This window comes from Oncorhynchus kisutch, unplaced genomic scaffold, assembly GCF_002021735.2.
Source record: "Oncorhynchus kisutch isolate 150728-3 unplaced genomic scaffold, Okis_V2 Okis06b-Okis10b_hom, whole genome shotgun sequence".
In the NCBI taxonomy this organism is placed as follows: domain Eukaryota; kingdom Metazoa; phylum Chordata; class Actinopteri; order Salmoniformes; family Salmonidae; genus Oncorhynchus; species Oncorhynchus kisutch.
In genome coordinates this window covers 12,020,875-12,041,193 of record NW_022261983.1, presented here as the reverse complement: position 1 = coordinate 12,041,193, position 20,319 = coordinate 12,020,875, and the positions used below count along the sequence as shown (strand labels likewise).

Sequence of the window (20,319 nt, the reverse complement as noted above, 5' to 3'; positions counted from 1 at the left end):
TCAACTTCAACATCATCTAATTTAGTGACAACTAAAAGATACCAAAAACCAGGGGTGCAACTTTCACTGGGATTGAGTTTATCTGCAGGAACAGTTGCACCGATGGCCCTCACGCTAGCTCCACTTCTACCTACATAATATGTTAAGGAATCCCTAGTTATCTTTCCTTCCTCCCTAACTGTGCACTTGTTCACTTCCCTTCACTGATTTGAAAGGAAATGGCTGTTATAAAACATATGGTGGATTCTCCCACTATCACATGACTCCACCAATCCAATGACGTTTTTTTCTCTCTTTGGTACAATTGTCATAAGTATGTTGTAGATTTTCGTAACTGTAAGTACAACGATGTTCCTGTCATTTGTTAACAATACATTTAACTATCATTTAATCAAACTGCTAAAAACTGAATTACGTAAGCAAAATTATAAAGTGTTGAGGTTACGGTACAGTGTAAAAAAAAAAATGGAAATGATGTAGTGTACAATGTACTGCTGAAATACTTGGGTGGTAAATTACAGTTTATTACACTCATTTTCTGAATGTTTACGTTTTAAATGTGGATGCTGTTACAGTAATAAGACAAGTGGATCTTGAGCAATGTTACATGGGGCAGAAATTGCACCAGGCTACACCCATACCTTTTTACTGTAGGTTTCTACTACATGCCACAATACCCCCATATCTGATGGTTTCTTCTATGTATTTACTGTACAAGGATACTGAAACTATGAGACTGACATTTTTCTCAACATTCTCCAAAAGTGGGATAACTAGCAGCAGTAGTTCTGGTGTTTAGGTTTTTCATCACTGGTTATTTGAACAACATGTTTAGCAGGTGTTACCATCTTTCACACGTTGGAAGGGGAGGCGACATCTACATCTTGAAAGAGGGGGTGGAGCTTTTCGTTTCTGTTCTGCTCTTTGTTCTACCATCAAGTTATATACGTTTTTACATTTTGTAAAAAATATTCCAATTTCTATTTTGAAAAATTTGCCAAAGTGAAATATACAAGACATTTGTGGAAAGTAGTGAACGGTGTCGTGGAAATGTCCTCTATTTACCAAATCATGTCAGAGTTAGTTATCAAAGTCCATCTTTAATTATATTGAGCTTTATCACAACCCTGTGACTCTCAGCCAATTCAGTGTCTCTCAATGAATTCTCTGAGAGCCCCACTACAATGCAACTGAGATCCTTTAATAGCAAAGAACACACATAGTCAGACAGCATAGACATAATAAATCGTTCAGCTTTGTCTCCTTACTCAAACCCCAGAACCATAAACCAATCCTCCATATCAACAGGCATATATCAAATTGTAATTTAGATACAACCAACTCTAAATACAACCAATCCTGGACAAGCTCACGGAGAGGATAGAATGATTCCAGAAACTGCCACTGTGTCTGTGTGAACTGGCACACAGACACAGTGGAGCAAAAGATATGTTTACACATGGTGATACTTTGACCTCTCCCCTCTCTGCGGACCATGCAACTTAGTCTTGACATAGAACAGATACTGCAACCCTGCCACAGTATTATACAAAAATAACATTCTTGATGAGAAGTAACTTACAAACATATGATGAATATAAAACATCTTACCTATGTTACCAACAAATTCTGATTATTCCACAACGGTTACACACTTCAGGAGAAAGGAGGTATTATAAGGATGCAGCCACCAATCAGAGATTTAGACTAAAGTAATCGAATGTTTGGTCTAATTATATTCTATGTACAATACTTCCTGTGGTCACCAGGACAGAGCTAGTCCTTCCCCCTACACCCTGCCGGAGTCCCCTGGTCACAACTCTCCTGGTAGCGCCTTACTGCTGGATCTGAAGAGGGTTTCTGTGCTGCTGGTCGACTGCAGGAAAACAGCAGGGCAGAGTGGAACTGTGAGAGAAGGACACGAGGAGGGAGATGGAGATCTGATTTCATCAAGTAAGAACAATGGGGGGTGTGGTTTAGACTACAATCTGATTCTGCATCTTCTGTTAATTGATTGATAAACAGTAAACACTCAGTGGCCAGTAAATTGTTGATCCAGTTTTAGGTATGGAGGGGAATGTACCTAATAAATTGTTTGATAAGGGCAGCAGGTAGCCTCGTGGTTAAGAGTGTTGGGACACTAATCAAAAGGTTGCTTGTTCCAATCTCTGAGCCGACAAGGTGAAAAATCTGTCTGTGCCCTTGAGCAAGGTACTAAACCCTAATTGCTCCTGTAAATTGCTCTTGATAAGAGCGTCTGCTAAATAATAAAACAATACAAAAATAAAAAATAAATTGGAAATATGGGTCCATAAACAAATACTAACTATTCAAGGTCTTTATTTTACAGGGGACACCCCTAACCATCGTTCTCTTAGTGGGAGGGGCTTATCGTCTGGGGAGCCTCAACAACATGTTGCTGACGAGACAGAGAAGAGTCTCTCCAGATCAGAACATCTCAAGAAACACCAGCAGGGACGTACAGGGAAGAAACCTCACCACTGCTGCTCTGACTGTGGGAAGAGTTTCACAAGCCAGAGTGGCTTCATTATTCACTGTGATCAGTGTGGGAAGAGTTTTGCTGCATCTAACACCTTCAAATCTAATGTAAGAATTCATACAGGGGAGAAGCCTTACCCCTGCCTTGATTGTGGGAAAAGCTTTTCTAGTGCAGGAGCCTTAACCATACACAAGCGTGTACACACTGGAGAGAAACCTTATAGCTGTGATCAGTGTGGGAAGAGCTTCAATCACTCAGGCCACCTGACTACACACCAGCTAATGCACACTGGAGAGAATCCTTATAGCTGTGATCAGTGTGGGAAGAGCTTTGCTGTACTTCCCTCCCTGACTAGACACCAGCTAATACACACAGGAGAGAAGCCTTATAGCTGTGATCAGTGTGGGAAGAGCTTTGCTGTATCAGAAACACTAACTATACACCAGCGCATACACACAGGAGAGAAACCTTATAGTTGTGATCAGTGTGGAAAGAGCTTTGCTGGAGCTTCCTCCCTAACTAGACACCAGGTAACACACACTGGAGAGAGAACCTATGTCTGTCTATGTGGGAAGAGCTTTGCTCTAGCTTCCACCCTGACTGTACACCAGAGAACACACACTGGAGAGAAGCCTTATAGCTGTGATTAGTGTGGAAAGAGCTTTGCTGTATTAGAAAAACTAACTAGACACCAGCGAATACACACAGGAGAGAAGCCTTATAGCTGTTATCAGTGTGGGAAGAGCTTTGCTCAATCAGACAATCTAACTAGACACCAGCGGATACACACAGGAGAGAAGCCTTATAGCTGTGATCATTGTGGAAAGAGCTTTACTCAGTCAGGGGCCCTGAATTCACACACGCAAACACACTGGTGAGAAAGATGCCTTATATCTGTGATCAGTGTGGGAAGCGTTTCAGTCAGTTATGGACCCTTTATTCACACCAGTGAAGACACACTGGAGAAGGAGCCTTTGGTCTGTCCAGGTGGGAAGAGCTTTGTTTATTTAGGGCCAATGAGAAAACAACAGAAAGCACAAACTTGCTGTAATTAGATAACCTGAATTCACACCAGCGAATACACACTGGAGAGAAGCCTTATAGCTGTTTCATCTCCCTTCCTTCTGGCACCGGTTCCAGATCCCTAAATAAAGGATAAAATCAAATCAAATGTATTTCTATAGCCCTTCTTACATCAGCTGATATCTCAAAGTGCTGTACAGAAACCCAGCCTAAAACCCCAAACAGCAAGCAATGCAGGATCAGTAGAAAACATCTAGTAAACAGTCATATCCATCTCCCATTCTTAAACAGTTGCCTCAGTCTAATCACCATGGTAACCTCTGTGCAGCATAATATGCAGCTCTGATCAGGATCAGGTCTCCCCTGTGTCTTTGTAATATCACACATTGATCTAAATGGATAAATGTTATCATAGGAAATGTTATAGGGAACTTGTGTGTGTGTGTGTGGGGGGGGGGGGGGGGGGGGTGATAATTGTATCTTCTTTCATGTACTCATGATACTACTATTATTAAATGTCATTATGTAGAATAATGTTTCAACAATAGGTGTATATTCATGTATTCAATTGATCAATACATTCAATCCAATTATCTTCTAAACAAGAAGTTATCACTTAAATGGTGTATTTTATATATCTATATTGATTAAATGTATCCTAAATCTAATCCATAATATATTGGCTAATTATTTCCATGAGTTCAAGACATGAACTATGCATACTGTGTCTTGTAACAATGTTTAATGTAATAACTTTTAGATTTATAATGTAATAAAACCGGTAAATGTAACATCTTGTTGGTTAATATGATAAAATGTTGTCTAATAACCTTTTCCACTTAATGTAATAAGTTATTGGTATCAGGTAACAACTTCTTTTAATGAATAACGAAATAATTTAAACCGATCATGTAATAACACCTAAACCAATGTTTAATGTGTTATTTCACCAATGTTAATGCACATACCACCCTCCACCAATTACAAACCCACACACACACACCTATGCCCTTGTACTCACAGTTATAGACACATACATTGATTTAATTTTTTTAAATTAACAATTCATCTGTAGTTCTTATACTCAATGAGACAGGGGGCTCGGTCGGGCAAGAGAAAGGAGGATTGGGAAACTGCAAATAACAATAAGCTGAACTCCGTCTAGCAGAAACATCTTTGTATTAGCAACTATTAATGATTAGTTTATATTGTGTTAAAGTTAAGGGATGTCACCCTGCGAGGGGTGAACCATAGTAGGGGATATAAAGAGAACACCATCTTGAGAACTGAGTGTCTTGTTTGTAAATTGCTGTAAGTGTAAACTCCGGGTTGCAAACCATATTAAACAAACTAACCTCTGATTCCTGTGGTCACTTGTGGTCTGTGGTCACGCCCTATAAAGGAATCTAGCCATGAGCTCATTTGAAAGACAATAGCAAAGAATTTCTCTAACCAAGCTGTTTTTGTTGTTTCTATAAATACCTTAGATTTGTGATTTTAGATTTTATTTGCAAATATAAAAACAATACAACCACACGTGGACATAATGCATTTACTATCATTCAGGATGATTTTAAAACAGTGAAACATGTAATGTACAGTTTAAATAGATTCATGATATAATACAAAAGTATTTTCTAGCATAATGACTCCCTAAACTGCCTCACCCACTTGAAGAGAGGTGTTGACTATATACAGTAGGTGGCGGCACCTTTTAAACACCACAGAAGAAGCTGAAAAGCATCAACAGGAAGTACTTTGTTACCATCCTCTATCTAGTTTTCAAACCAAATATAATTCAACCGGTTTTTGCAGGATGTTTCTAATGTAAGATTAGTCTAAATGAGACGTTCATTTGTCACAACTTAAATGGAGTTTTGATATTTATGAATTTGTGGTCGAGCTTTTCTTTATCTGAACGCTGTGACTAAGAAAGTAACTGTAGCATACACATTTAGTGTCGTTGTTTATTTTTTAGAAAGAATACAGTAACGTCAGCTTCCACGATGGATCGGGTAAGTTTGGTTGACTTTTATTAATAGTTTACCTATTGTGGTGTTTTAAATGTTTAGGTCCAGTTTTCACGTGTGATCTTCCACATACATGAATTCGATTTGAACAGCAGGACAAAAGAAACCACGGTGGTAATTTCAGCCAAGTAGCCTACTAGCTCATCGCACACAGATTGATGAAACAAGGCAATGTGCAACAAGCAGGTCAAGTCAGAACCAGGGAGAAATAATTAGGAATCGCCTACACCAATTATGTATATAAACCCTGGATTGCTGATGCTACGTATTGGCCATTGAGAGGCTCTGAAGGCACCGGTTAACTTCTTTGAACACCTCAAATTGTTTCTTCAGATGTCAGTTCGACCACACAGCGTTTACACACTAATTTGTTGCGCCCAAATAAAGAAAACGAACATTGAAAATAGGTGATTTTTGTTGCTAGGCTACCAGTTACGGTGCTGTTAGCTTGTGTTTGCGCGCGTAATACAACAAAGATAGCTAGTGTCGAAGAATGGTATGGAGTTAATTTTAGTCAAATTATTGAGCATATCCTCCGCGCGAATAAGCATCAGAAATTGTCCTTATTTAGCATATCAAGATCCAGATGTGGACCCCAGTCTAGAGCTTAAAACATACAATGTAGGCCTACTGTCAGTATGACAGAGCTGGTGTAACTGAGTCAGGTATGTAGGCCTCCTTGCTCGCACATGCTTTTTCAGTTCTGCCCACAACATTTCTATAGGATTGAGGTCAGGGCTTTGTGATGGCCACTCCAATACCTTGACTTTTTTGTCCTTAAGACATTTTGCCACAACTTTGGAAGTATGCTTGGGGTCATTGTCCATTTGGAAGACCCATTTGCGACCAAGCTTTAACTTCCTGACTGATATCTAGAGATGCTGCTTCAATATATCTACGTAATTTTCTACCCTCATGAAGCCATCTATTTTGTGAAGTGCACCAGTCCCTCCTGCAGCAAAGCACCCCCACAACATGATACTGCCACCCCCGTGCTTCACGTTTGGGATGGTGTTCGTCGGCTTGCAAGCCTCCCCTTTTTCCTCCAAACATAACGATGGTCATGATGGCCAAAACTTTATTTTTGTTTCATCAGACCAGAGGCCATTTCTCCAAAAAGTACAATCTTTGTCCCCATGTTCAGTTGCAAACTGTAGTCTGCTTTTTTCATGGCAGTTTTGGAGCAGTGGCTTCTTCCTTGCTGAGCAGCCTTTCAGGTTATGTGGATATAGGACTCTTTTCATTTGGTACCTGTTTCCTCCAGCATCTTCACAAGGTCCTTTGCTGTTGTTCTGGGATTCATTTGCACTTTTCGCACCAAAGTGTGATTGTTATGAAAACTTCGGCCCTAATTAATCGGCCATGCTGATTGGTCGACCTCTAGTCATAATACCCATAAAACCTAGCGGTCAAAAAAAGGAAATGGTTCCAAATGTTTTTCCACCATGTAGAGAAATAGTAATGGCATCTATTTTCGGCACTAATTTTGCCATGGTTCACAGGTCAAAGCCTATGGGGAAAATGTGTGCCGTTTTTATAGGGAGTTTGGATAAATGCCAAAAATAAGGTCTGTCGTAAACACAGGTTTAGGAGATCTTGTAGGTTTCGTTCTACGATCTTTATCAGTTAACGTCACTGCTTGTGAATGTTGAAGAATTTGTTATAAAAAAAGCATATAAATCACAAAGGCTTCATAATTCATAAAGGTCATATTAACTGACTGCTATTATCTCATAGAACAAAACGTATAAGGTCTCCTCAAGCCTGTGCTTATCTTATTTTTTGTATTTATTCCAAAACCCACGTTTCCCATTGGGATGGATGAACGAGCCAAAGGTAACTAATTTCTTTGTTTTAAATCTACAAGCTGGCGAGATCTAAAGCTCTGTTTAGCTCAACGTTGAAATGATTGGTTGACGGTAAGTGGGGGCGGTACTTCCTGTATAAACACAAACTCCCTTCCTTGACTACTTCCTTCCAGCAGTGTGTATCAGGGAGATTCCTAGATGTGAGAAGTGTGCAGGAGGACCTGAGAGAAAGGAATGTGTAGTATTGATGTAAAACGTTGTGTGTATAAACTGTAGGGGTACACATGGTGCTGGGGATCAGATGTGTCCAGTGAGAGAAAGACAGGTTGAGGTTACCAGGATCACAGTAGTGCAGAAGGTGTTGTATGCTGAGGCAGTGAAGAGAGTACTAGAGGAAGATGGGTCCAGGGTGAGGGATCCTGAGAGGATCCCTGTGATTAGGCTGAGGTCACTAGAGTGACAGGAATAACATGCTTCAGTAAGATCTATTTTTTAGAGTTCATGGCCATGGTTGTCAACTGTACCACAGGAATAGAATATAAAACACAGTGGATAGATGTTGTGGTGGCAGCTGCAGAGAACTTGGGTGTACAATATTTTACTGCAGAGTTACAAGGTGTTTTGAACAATAATATCCCGTCCTCCCAGTCTGCTGGTCTGGTGTTGAATCAGAGGGCCAAAGAAGTGGAATAATGAGGTTTTAATAGGTGTAGGGTTAGTTGGTTGGGCATTTTTTTTCACAAAGTGTAATTGACTCATGTTACAGAATAGTAGGCTGATAAACAGACAAATCAGTAGGTAGCGCCATGCACCTATTACCATTTTTAGCGAACCGCCATAATACCAAAGAAGAAGACCCTTCCTTCACAGTCTGCTCTGCGTAGCGCAGGAAGTATTACCGCAAATCAAAGATAACAGGGCTAATCTAATCATCGAGGTTTAGTCTTTTATTTTACCTTTATTTTACTAGGCAAGTCAGTTAAGAACAAATTCTTATTTTCAATGACGGCCTAGGAACAGTGGGTTAACTGCCTGTTCAGGGGCAGAACGACAGATTTGTACCTTGTCAGCTCGGGGATTCGAACTTGCAACCTTTCGAGCAAGTGACGTCACCGATTGAAACGCTAACTAGCTAGCTGTTTCACATCCGGCAACCTGACTAAAATGCTTGTTTGAAAGCCTTTAATTCATGGCCAACGATGCGCTAGTCCAGCATGATGTTTGAAAGCCTTTAATTCATGGCTAACGATGCACTAGTCCAGCATGATGTTTGAAAGCCTTTAATTCATGGCTAACGATGCACTAGTCCAGCATGATGTTTGAAAGCCTTTAATTCATGGCCAACGATGCACTAGTCCAGCATGATGTTTGAAAGCCTTTCATTCATGGCTGACGATGCACTAGTCCAGCATGATGTTTGAAAGCCTTTAATTCATGGCTGACGATGCACTAGTCCAGCATAATGTTTGAAAGCCTTTAATTCATGGCTAACGATGCACTAGTCCAGCATAATGTTTGCCCCTTTTCAAATTATTACTATTTTTTGATCAGTAACTTTGATATACACCAACACATTTTCAAAAAATATCATTTGGACAATTATTATTTTGTTATATTCCATTATATTATAGCCGTGAGTTTAGAGTATTTTCTGCACCTGTTTAGCTCAAATTCTTGCTTTGGATTAAAACACCTGTTTTTATTTAGCCTTAATTTGATCAGTGAGTCATACATATAGCTTCTATAAAGTGACCTTTGGACTTGTTGGATTGACACATTTTGTTGATGCATCATTTTTTATTACATTGATAATTTCTCATTCTCAGATACACATTTCCATCCATTATGAACCAATGATGTGTGATCTTTTTGTGGCATTTCTGATACTAGTTTATTTTCAGCTTCATCTCAGAGTTCTAGCCTGGTCAGCATCTCTGTTGCTTGGCAACAATACAGCTGCTAGTAGCTAAAGTTAGCTTGTTTGTCCAAAGTCCAGCAGCTAAGTTATCTTTTGTAGCTAGCTAGCTAACGAACAGGCAAAGAAAGGTAACTAGCTTTAATTGTTTATGGAAGTGTTGTTTCTTAAATAACTGCAGACATTAGTTAGCTAGTAGACAACAACAGTTAGTTCATGTCCACATGGCAGTCCTAAATTTTTCCACAAAACATTGCTAGTTACATCAGTTCAAACCAAATTGTCAGGCTGCTACCTTATAACAATGTAATGCAGTGGACTTTTGCAACGTGTTGTGGTAATTATTCTAATCAAAGGAGAAGCTTTTGTATTTATTTCTACAAAGGTTACAACTTTGTATAGCCCTCCCCAGTCCTCATGAAAAAGATATGTGAAATTATACAATGCTACATTGTGCTTTAAAGCAACAGACGGCAAGATTTACATGGCGCCAAATGTCTGTCTCTAGGACATTTACTGCTTGTTTATACAGAAAAGATCATGCATAGGACACTAGATCCTTCCCTCAACAGATGAAGTCCAGTGTCCATTTGTGATGTGGGAAAGAGAAACTGGGGGGAGAGTTTTCCTGGCCCTGGCAGACAGACCAGCATTTGACACAGACACTAATCATGCAATGGAATGTAGTGTTTAGGTCTTATCACCAAGGCATCATAAATCAACTGCCAGCATTAAGCCTCAGAGGCTCCTCTCAGGCCAACGGACTGTGTGAAATTACAAATTGAATAATACATTCTAATTTAAAAAGGTAATTTGAGTAACAATGTTGGAATTTCTACCACAAACGCTAGCTAGCTACTCCATAGTCCAAGCTATGGTAAGATCTTGCCATATTTCATTGTCAGACAGGACACAATTCAAACTGTAGCTGAGAAAACAAATCAAATCAGATTGTATTGGTCCATACACATAGCAGATCTTATTGAGGGTGTAGTGAAATGCTTGTGTTCCTAGTTCCAACAGTGCAGTAACATCTAACAATACACAACAATAATGTTACACATCTAAAGGAATGGAATTCAGAAATATATAAATATTAGTTTCAGAGTATAAATACAGTACATTCATAAGTATGTGGACACCCCTTCAAATGATTGGATTTGGATATTTCAGCCACACCCGTTGCTGACGGGTGTATAAAATTGAGCACACAGCCATGCAACCTCCATAGACAAGCATTGGCAGTATAATGGCCTTACTGAAGAGTTCAGGATCTTTCAACGTGGCACCATAATAGGATGCCACCTTTCCAACAAGTCAGTTTGTAAAATGTCTGCCCTGCTAGAGCTTCCCCGGTCAACTGTTAGTGCTGTTACTGTTATTGTGAAGTAGAAACGTCTAAGAGCAACAATGGCTCCATCGAGAAGGGGTACGCCACACAGGCTCACAGAATGGGAACACCGAGTATTGAAGCGCGTTGCGCGTAAAAATAGTTAGTTCTCAGTTCCAACATTAAGAACGTTAATGACGCAATGTCAGCACAATAACTGTTCGTCGGGAGTTTCATGCAATGGGTTTCCATAGCTGGTCAGCCTCAGATCACCATGTGCAATGCCAAGTGTCGGCTTGAGTGGTGTAAGGCTCACCGCCGATGGACCAATCTGGTTTGGTGGATGCCAGGAGAACGCTACCTGCCCCAATGCATAGTACCAACTGTAACGTTTGGTGGAGGAGGAATAATTGTCTGGGGATGTTTTATGGTTCGGGCTTGGCCCCTTAGTTCCAGTGAAGGGAATTCGTAATGCTATAGCATACAATGACATTCTAGATGATTTTGCTCTTCCAGCTTTGTGGCAAGTTTGGTGAAGGCCTTTTCCTGTTTCAGCATGGCAATGCCCCGGTGCACAAAGTGAAGTCATACAGAAATTGGTGTGGAAGAACTTGACTGGCCAGCACTGAGCCCTGACCTCAACTCCATCGAACACCTTTGGGATGATTTGCAATGCAAGCTGTAGCCAGGCCTAATCGGCCAACCTCAGTACCCGACCTCACTAATAATCTTATGGCTGAATTGTAGCAAGGCCCCACAGCAATATTCCAACATCTAGTGGAAAGCCATCCCAGCAGAGTGGATGCTGTTATAGCAGCAAAGAAAGAACCAACTCCATGGACAGTGTGTGGATAGAATATCTACTATATCTGGACAATAATTATGATTGGATAGTGTGTATATACAGCAGTAGTTGAATAGTAACACATTTACTAGAAATGTAACCTTTATTTAACTATTTAATGACGGCCTACCCCGGCCAAACCCGGACGACGCTGGGCCAATCGTGTCGCCGCCCTATAGGACTCCCAATCACAGCCGGATGTGATGCAGCCTGGATTCGAACCAGGTACTGCAGTGACGCCTCTTGCACTCTTGCATCACTGACATTGGGTGCTGTAGAGGTCTTGGAGGGCAGCTCTGACACCCATGCATACCCCACAACACATGCCACCAAAGGTCTCTTCAGGCCCCAAGTCCAGAACAGAATATGGGAGGCGCAGAGTACTACATAGAGCCATGACTACATGCAACTCCATTTCACATCAGGTACAAGATGCAAGCGGTAGAATCAGATTTAAACAACAGATACAAATACACTTTATGGAACAGCAGGGACTGTGAAGAGACCCACAGACGCACACATAAAACACGCACTCTACACACAAGTACACATGAAACACGCACTCTACACACAAGTACACATTGATTTTGTATTGTAGATATGTGATAGTAGAGAAGTAGCCTGAGGGAACACAATGTGTTGTGAAAAGTGGTATGAATTGTAATATTTAAAATGGTATATAATTGCTTTAATGTTGATGGACCCCAGGGAGAGTAGCTGCTGCCTTGGCAGGAACTAAAGGGGATCCATAATAAATACAAAAACCCAAAAAAGCCATCTAGCCATGAGCTCATTTGAAAGACAATAACACGGAATTTCTCTAATCTCATATTCAGCCTGCCACCTTCCAGCAAACCTCAGCCAGTCAGAGGCTGCAAGCTATTTTAGTTGTTTATATAAACATCTTATGATTTGTTGTGATTTTTATTGTATTTGCCCATTTTAAAATAATACAACCACACGTGGACATAATGCATTTACAAGCATTGAGGATGACAAAAACGTGATACATCTAATAATTTACCATTTAAATTATATGAATGATGTATTGAATATACCAAAAATAGCCTACATTTTTGCCATTAATTTAGCATACAATATGTTTGAGGCAATACAAACAGTTATTTTCTAGCAATAAATTACACTCCCAAAACTGCTTCACCCATTTGAAGAGAGGTTTTGATGACTGTGTACAGTAGGTGGCGGCACCTCTTAAACACCACAGAAGATGCCGAAGAGCATCAACAGGAAGTTCTTTGTTGCCATCCTCTATCTAGTTTTCAAACCAAATACAATTCTACAGGATCTTTCTGATGTAAGATTAGTCTACATGAGACGTTTGTTTGTCAGGACTTAAATCCAGTTTTGATATTTAAAAGGACGTTTGATTGCGCTGGTCTAGCTTTTCTTTATCTGAACACCGTGACAAAGTAACTACCGTACACATTTAGTTTCATGTTTTTTATTTTAAGAAACGTTGAAGAAATAATCGCTTCCACGATGGATCGGGTAAGTTTGGTTGACTTATGAGCAGTGTCCTTACTGTGGTGTAGACAATGTCTAGGTCTAGTTTTCTTTGATCTTCCACATCCATACGTTCCATTTGAACAGCTAGACAAAATAAACTATGGTGGTAATTTCATCAAAGTAGCCAATCGAACACAGATTGATACACGCAATGCGCAACCGGCAGGTCAAGTCAGAACCATGGAGAAATAATTAAGCATGGGCTACACCAGTGATGTATATAAACTCTGTATTGCTGATATGTATTGGCCATTGAGAGGCTACACCAGTGATGTATATAAACTCTGTATTGCTGATATGTATTGGCCATTGAGAGGCTACACCAATGATGTATATAAACTCTGTATTGCTGATGATATGTATTGGCCATTGAGATGATGCATGTTACGTCTCATGCATTGGTTGAAGCTCAATGATAAATTAAAATCTCCCTACCATTATTACACCAATTTCGATGAAATCTTGCAAATTAGCTTGATTGGAGATACACAACACACTCCCCACCTCATCATGATCTGGCCAGTCGTTACGGAGTACCATATACCGGATTTCTAGTAGGGTCCTTAGCAATTGAGTTTTCACCAAGGGAAAGTTGGAGTTTATATTCACACATTCGGACAGACATTCTCCAAAATGCCATTTAAAATTGTATAAATCTCATTCACTGTTTGTCACAGAATCATCATTGATATGATTTATTCTATAAATGTCCAGTATACTTTTACAACCTTTGCTTTGAGTAGAAATTCCAGTTTTGATTTGATAGAGGGCATGTATCAAATTAGTTATTGATTTATACCACTTTAAATGGCATTTTATAGATTATGTATTTATATCAGATCAAAACAAAGGTTGTAAAAGTATGCTAGACATTTATAGAATAAACCATATCTATTTTTGTTTCTGTGACGATCAATGCATTAGTTATTGAAATTTGCCATTTTAAATGGCTTTTGGCGAATGTCTGAAATAGAAAACCAACTTTACCTTTGAGTATTTTCTGCACCCACCAAGCTCAAAGTCTAGAAGTCAGATTAAAACCAGCATATAGCTACCATAAAAAATGGATTGACTAAATTTGTAGGTGCAACAGATTTGATTACAATTCATAATGTATCGCTCACATGCACATTCCATGCATTACGTTAGGAACCAACAATGAGTTCCTTTTTTTGTAGAATTTCTGAGAATGATAAATTCTGAGGTTATCTAAACTGGTCATCAACAATACAGCTGATATTAGCTTGCTTGTCCTAAATCCAGCAGCTAGCCTCTGTAAATAGCTAGCTTACTCCAGTCAGCTGATGTCCCACTACACAGGGCAATGTCCCAAATCACTTCCCTGGGGCATTGGGATATTGTTTTAGACCAGAGGAAAGAGTGCCTCCTACTGGCCTCCCAACACCACTTCCATTATTATCCAGTCTTCCATCCAGGGACCAACTAGGACCATCCCAGCTTAGCTTCAGACGCAGTGTGGTATGCTGCTGGAAAAGGCTGTAGGCTTGTTCATTTAGCTGACAAAATATACTTAAGGCCCATGTCATTCTTTTACATTAAATCATTTTTATAGTAAGAAGAATATAATTGATCTTAGCTGAATAAAATAGGATATTTTTCCCATTCTGGAGCGAATATGAAGTGGCCATCTTGAGCGTAAAAGTGTTCATTTGAAACCGGTCCTATATGCTACATTTGGAGTTATTTGGCAACTTTAGTTGTAAATGATAAATGCCAAGAGCTGAGCAAGGAAAAGAGTCCCCTCATCCAGCTGGTCCTGGAGCTGAGTTCACAAACCTGTTCTACTAACACACTGAAGCCTCAGGACCAGAACATCCAATCAATCAGAATAAACCAAATTACAAACACAGTCAAAACAGAACTACATTGCTTATTGGGGAAAACAAGCACAAACACAAAACAAAATGCAGTGCTATCTGGCCCTAAATCGACAGTACACCGTGGCTAAATATTTGACCATAGTTACTGATCAAAACCTTGGGGGAGGGGGGGGCAGGCAGTCCTTGTTAGCGGGCCGCAACTGTGGCGCGGTATTATCCTCAAAGCGGGCAAAGAAGGTGTTTAGTTTGTCTGGAAGCGAGATGTCGGTGTCTGTGACGTAGCTGGTTTTCTTTTTGTAGTCCGTAATTGCCTGTAGACCCTGCCACATACGTCTCGTGTCTGAGTTGTTGAATTGCGACTCCACTTTGTCTCTATACCGACATTTCGCTTGTTTGATTGCCTTGCGGAGGGAATAACTACACTGTTTGTATTCGGCCATATTCCCAGTGGTTAAATGCGGTGGTTCGCGCTTTCAGTTTTGCCCAAATGCTGCCATCCCTCCACGGTTTCTGGTTAGGGTAGGTTTTAAGTCACAGTGGGTACAACATCTTCAATGCACTTCCTTATAAACTCACTCACCGAGTCAGCGTATAGATTGATGTTGTTCTGAGGCTGCCCGGAACATTTCCCAATCCGCGTGATTTAAAAAATCTTTAAGCGTGAATTCTGATTGGACAGACATGCATTGAATGGTTCTAGTCACAGGTACATCCTGTTTGAGTTTCTGCCTATAAGACTGTAGGAGCAAGATGGAGTTGTGGTCGGATTTGCCAAAGGGAGGGCCTTGTATGCATTGTGGAAGTTAGAGTAGCAGGGGTTGAGTGTATTGCCAGTGCTACAATCAATAGGCTGATAGAATTTATGTAGTCTTGTTCTCAAATTTTATTTGCTAAAATCCCCAGCTACAATAAATGCAGCCCCAGAATAGATGGTGTCCAGTGAAGTTCCTTGAGGGCCGTCGTCTGCTTGATGGGGTATATACACAGCTGTGACGATAACTGATGAGAATTCTCTTGGGTGATAATTTGGCCGGCATTTGATTGTAAGGAATTCAATGTTGGGTGAGCAGAAGGACTTGAGTTCCTGTATGTTGTTATGATTACACCATGATTCGTTAATCATGGAGCATACACCTGCCCTTCTCTTCCCAGAGAGGTGTTTATCTCTGTCGGTGCGGCGCATGAAGAAGCCCGGTGGCTGAACCGACTCTGACAACATATCCCAAGAGAGCTATGTTTCCTTGAAACAGAATGTTACAATCTCTGATGTCTCTCTGGAAGGCAATCCCTCTGGAAGGCAACTGGACATTGGCGAGTAGTATACTCGGAAACGGTGGGCAAAGTGCACGCCTATGGCGCCTGACCAGGAGGCTGCTCAGTCCGCCTGTTCTGCGGCAACATTGTTTTGGGTCGGCTTCTGGGATTAGATCCACTGTCCTGGGTGGTGGTCCGAACTAAGGATCCGCTTCGGGAAAGTCGTATTCCTGGTCGTAATGTTGGTAAGTTGACGTCGCTCTTTATATCCAATAGTTATTCCCAGCTGTATGTAATAAGACTTAAGATTTCTTAGGGGTAACAATGTAAAAAATACATTAAAAAAAACATGCATAGTTTCCTAAGGACTCGAAGCGAAGTGACCATCTGTCTGCACCAACTTGCATCAATCAATATTATCTCAGGGGTGAACTCCAATTATTCTCATAGGTTCTGAACATAAGCCGGGCCATTAAGAGTTAGCAGTTTTGACATTTGTTTTAAAAGTGAAAAAATAAACATCTTCCGTTTGAAAAATGTGCCAAAGTTATTTGGAAAAAAAACTGTACTTTTGTGGAAAGTAGTGAACGCACTTCAGGAGAAAGGAGGTATTATAAGGATGCACCAATCAATCAGAGATTTAGACTAAAGTAATCAATTGTTTGGTCTAATGATATACTATGTACAATACTTCCTGTGGTCACCAGGACAGAGCTAGTCCGTCCCCCTCCACCCTGCCGGAGTCCCCTGGTCACAACTCTCCTGGTAGCGCCTTATTGCTGGGTCTGAAGAGGGTGTCTGTGCGGCTGGTCGACTGCAGGAAAACACCAGGGCAGAGTGGAGCTGTGAGAGAAGGACACGAGGAGGGAGATGGAGATTTGATTTCATCAAGTAAGAACAATGGTGGGTGTGTGAATTATACTACAATCTCATTCTGCAAATTCTATTAATTGATTGATAAACCATATACACTCAGTGGCCAGTATGTTAGGTACACCCGTTTGGTTCCGGAACAGACCCCCTTTTTCCTCCAAAACAGCCTGAATTGTCCGGCGTGTGGATTCTGCAACGTACCACGGGGATGATGTTGGTCCATGCTGACGCGATGGCATCACGCAGTTGCTGCAGATTGGACAGCGCCACATTCATGTTGCCAACAGCCCGTTCCATCTCATCCTGAAGATACTCTGTTGGGTTTGGTCAGCAACAAATGTTCAGATACACTGTGGTGCTGAGTTGGTATCAAGGGACCTAAACGTGTGCCAGGAAAACATCCCCCACATCAGTACACCACCCTGTACCGTTGACACCAGGCAGATGGGTCCATGAACTCATGCTGCTTATGACAAAATCTGACTGCTATCAGCATGAAGCAAAAGGAACCTGGATTTCTTTCCACTCCTTAATTGTCCAGTGTTGGTGATTGCGTTCTTACTGGAGCAGCTTCTTCTTGTTTTTTCCGATAGAAGTGAAACAGTGTAGTCGTCTGCTGAAATAGCCCATTAGTGACGAGGATCTGAGAGTTTTTCGTTCCAAGATGCCACACACTGCACACCACGGTTGCACTGCGCTGTTATTTGTGGCCCGCCTGTTAGCTGGCACGATTTTTGCAATTCTCCTTCGACCTCTCTCATCAATGAGCTGTTTTCCCCCACAGGACTGCTGCTGACTGGATGTTTTTTTGTTTGTCGCACCAATCTTGGTAAACTCTGGACACTGTCGTGTGTGAAAAGTCCAGGAGGGCGGTTTCTGAGATTCTGGATCCGACGATCTTACCACGCTCAGTCGCTTAGGTCACTTGTTTTGCCCATTCTGATGTTCAATCAAACAAGGAACTTAATGTCTCTGCCTGTCTGTCTGCTTTATATAGCAAGCCATAGCCACAACTCACTGTCTGTAGGAGTGACCTGTTTTCATGAACTGGGCAGTGTACCTAATAAACTGTCCACTGAGTGTATAATGATATATTGTTGATGTTTGTTTATGGACACATATTTCCAAAACCTAGTTATTCAATGTCTGTTTCACAGGGGACTCTCCTAACCGTCGCTCTCTCAGTGGGAGGGACTTATCATCTGGGGAGCTTCAACTACAACATGTTGCTGACGAGGCAGAGAAGAGTGTCTCCCAATCAGAACACCTCAAACACCAGCACAGACATACAGGGAAGAAATCTCACCACAGCTGCTCTGACTGTGGGAAGAGTTTCACTACACGGAGGTCCTTCATAATTCACCTGCGTATTCACACCAGAGAGAAGCCTTATCACTGTGATCAGTGTGGGAAGTTCTTTGCTCGAGCTTCCAACCTGACTACACACCAGCGAACACACACAGGAGAAAAGCCTTATAGCTGTGATCAGTGTGGGAAGAGCTTTGCTGCATATAACACCTTCAAATATCATCTGAGAATTTATGAAGGGGAGAAGCCTTACCCCTGCCTTGATTGTGGGAAAAACTTTGTTAATGCAGGAGCCTTAACCACACACCAGCGTGTACACACTGGAGAGAAACCTTATAGCTGTCATCAGTGTGGAAAGAGCTTTGCTGTAGCTTCCACCCTGATTAGACACCAGCGCATACACACTGGAGAGAAGCCTTATAGCTGTAATCTGTGTGGAAAGAGCTTTGCTGTATCAGATAAACTAACCATACACCAGCGTGTACACACAGGAGAGAGGCCTTATAGCTGTGATCAGTGTGGAAAGTGCTTTGCTTTAGCTTCCACCCTGAATAAACACCAGCGCATACACACTGGAGAGAAGCCTTATAGCTGTGATCAGTGTGGAAAGAGCTTTGCTCGTGTTTCCACCCTGACTATACACCATCGAACACACACTGGAGAAAAGCCTTATAGCTGTAATCAGTGTGGAAAGAGCTTTGCTCTAGCTTCCACCCTGACTGCACACCAGCGAACACACACTGGAGAAAAGCCTTATAGCTGTGATCATTGTGGAAAGATCTTTGCTGAGTCAGGGACCCTGAATACACATCAGCGAACACACACTGGAGAGAAGCCTTATAGCTGTGATCAGTGTGGAAAGAGCTTTGCTGAGTCAGGGACCCTGATTTCACACCAGCGAACACACACTGGAGAGAAACCCTATGTCTGTCTATGTGGAGAGAGCTTTGCTCGTTTAGGGCAAATGAAAAAACACCAGAAAGCTCAAATTTGCCATATTTCAACTCCCTCCTATTTGACACAATTTCCAGATCCATAAATAAAGGATCAATAGAAAACATCTAGTGATCAGTCATATCCATCTCCCATTCTTAGACAGTTGCCTTAGTCTGATCACCATGGTAACCTCTGTGCAGCATAATATGCAGCTCTGATGTAGGATCAGGTCTCCCCTGTGTCTATGTAATATCACTAATTGTGATCTAAATGGATAAATGTTATCATAGATAATGTCATAGTGAACCTGTGTGTTGGGGGGGGGGGGGGTGTTGATAATTGTATCTTCTTTCATATACTTATGACACTATTATTATTAAAATGTCATTATGTAGAATGTTTGAACAATAGGTGTATATTGGGCGGCAGTTGGGCGAGTAACCGGAAGTTTGCTGGATCGATTCCCAAACTGACAAGGTAAAAATCTGTCATCTGACCCTGAAGAAGGCAGTTAACCCACTGTTTCCCGGTAGGCTGTCATTCTAAATAAGAATTTGTTCTAAACTGACTTGCCTAGTTAAATAAAGTTTCAATTAAAATAACTTGTGTATTCAATTGATCAATAAATTCTAGCCATTATCTTCTAAACAAGAACTTTAATAATATCTAAATGGATTTGTTCCTAAAATGAATCAATTATACATTGAGTAATAATATCCATGAGATCAAGGCAAGAACTATGTATGCTGTCTTGTAATAACTTGATTGTTAATGATAAAATATTGAATTATTATAGTAATAATTTTCCATTTAATGTAGTATGTTACGTTATCAGGTGAGTAATCATTTATGAATAACGCAATGACTTCAACTGATCATATAATAACACCTAAACCAATGTTTTAATGTATTACTATCCTAATGTTAATGCACATACCACCCTCCACTAATTGTTAACCGACACACAAATCTAGCGCAGCGGTAATCAGTCTGGTATTTTATAGGCTACACTTACTGGGCATCAGACAATAAAACTACCTGGACTCTCGAAGAGGATGTTGTTCCAAGTGTCGCTGGGGTAGAGGTAGACAATAACAGGATTATTGGTGAATAGGGTGTTAAACGTTTTG

General features: G+C 40.8%; 1 pseudogene; it reads left to right on the top strand.

Moving 5' to 3' along the window:
- Positions 1–1,579: 1,579 nt before the first annotated feature.
- Positions 1,580–19,783, top strand: LOC116352772 (zinc finger protein 850-like; annotated as a pseudogene).
- Positions 19,784–20,319: the final 536 nt, after the last annotated feature.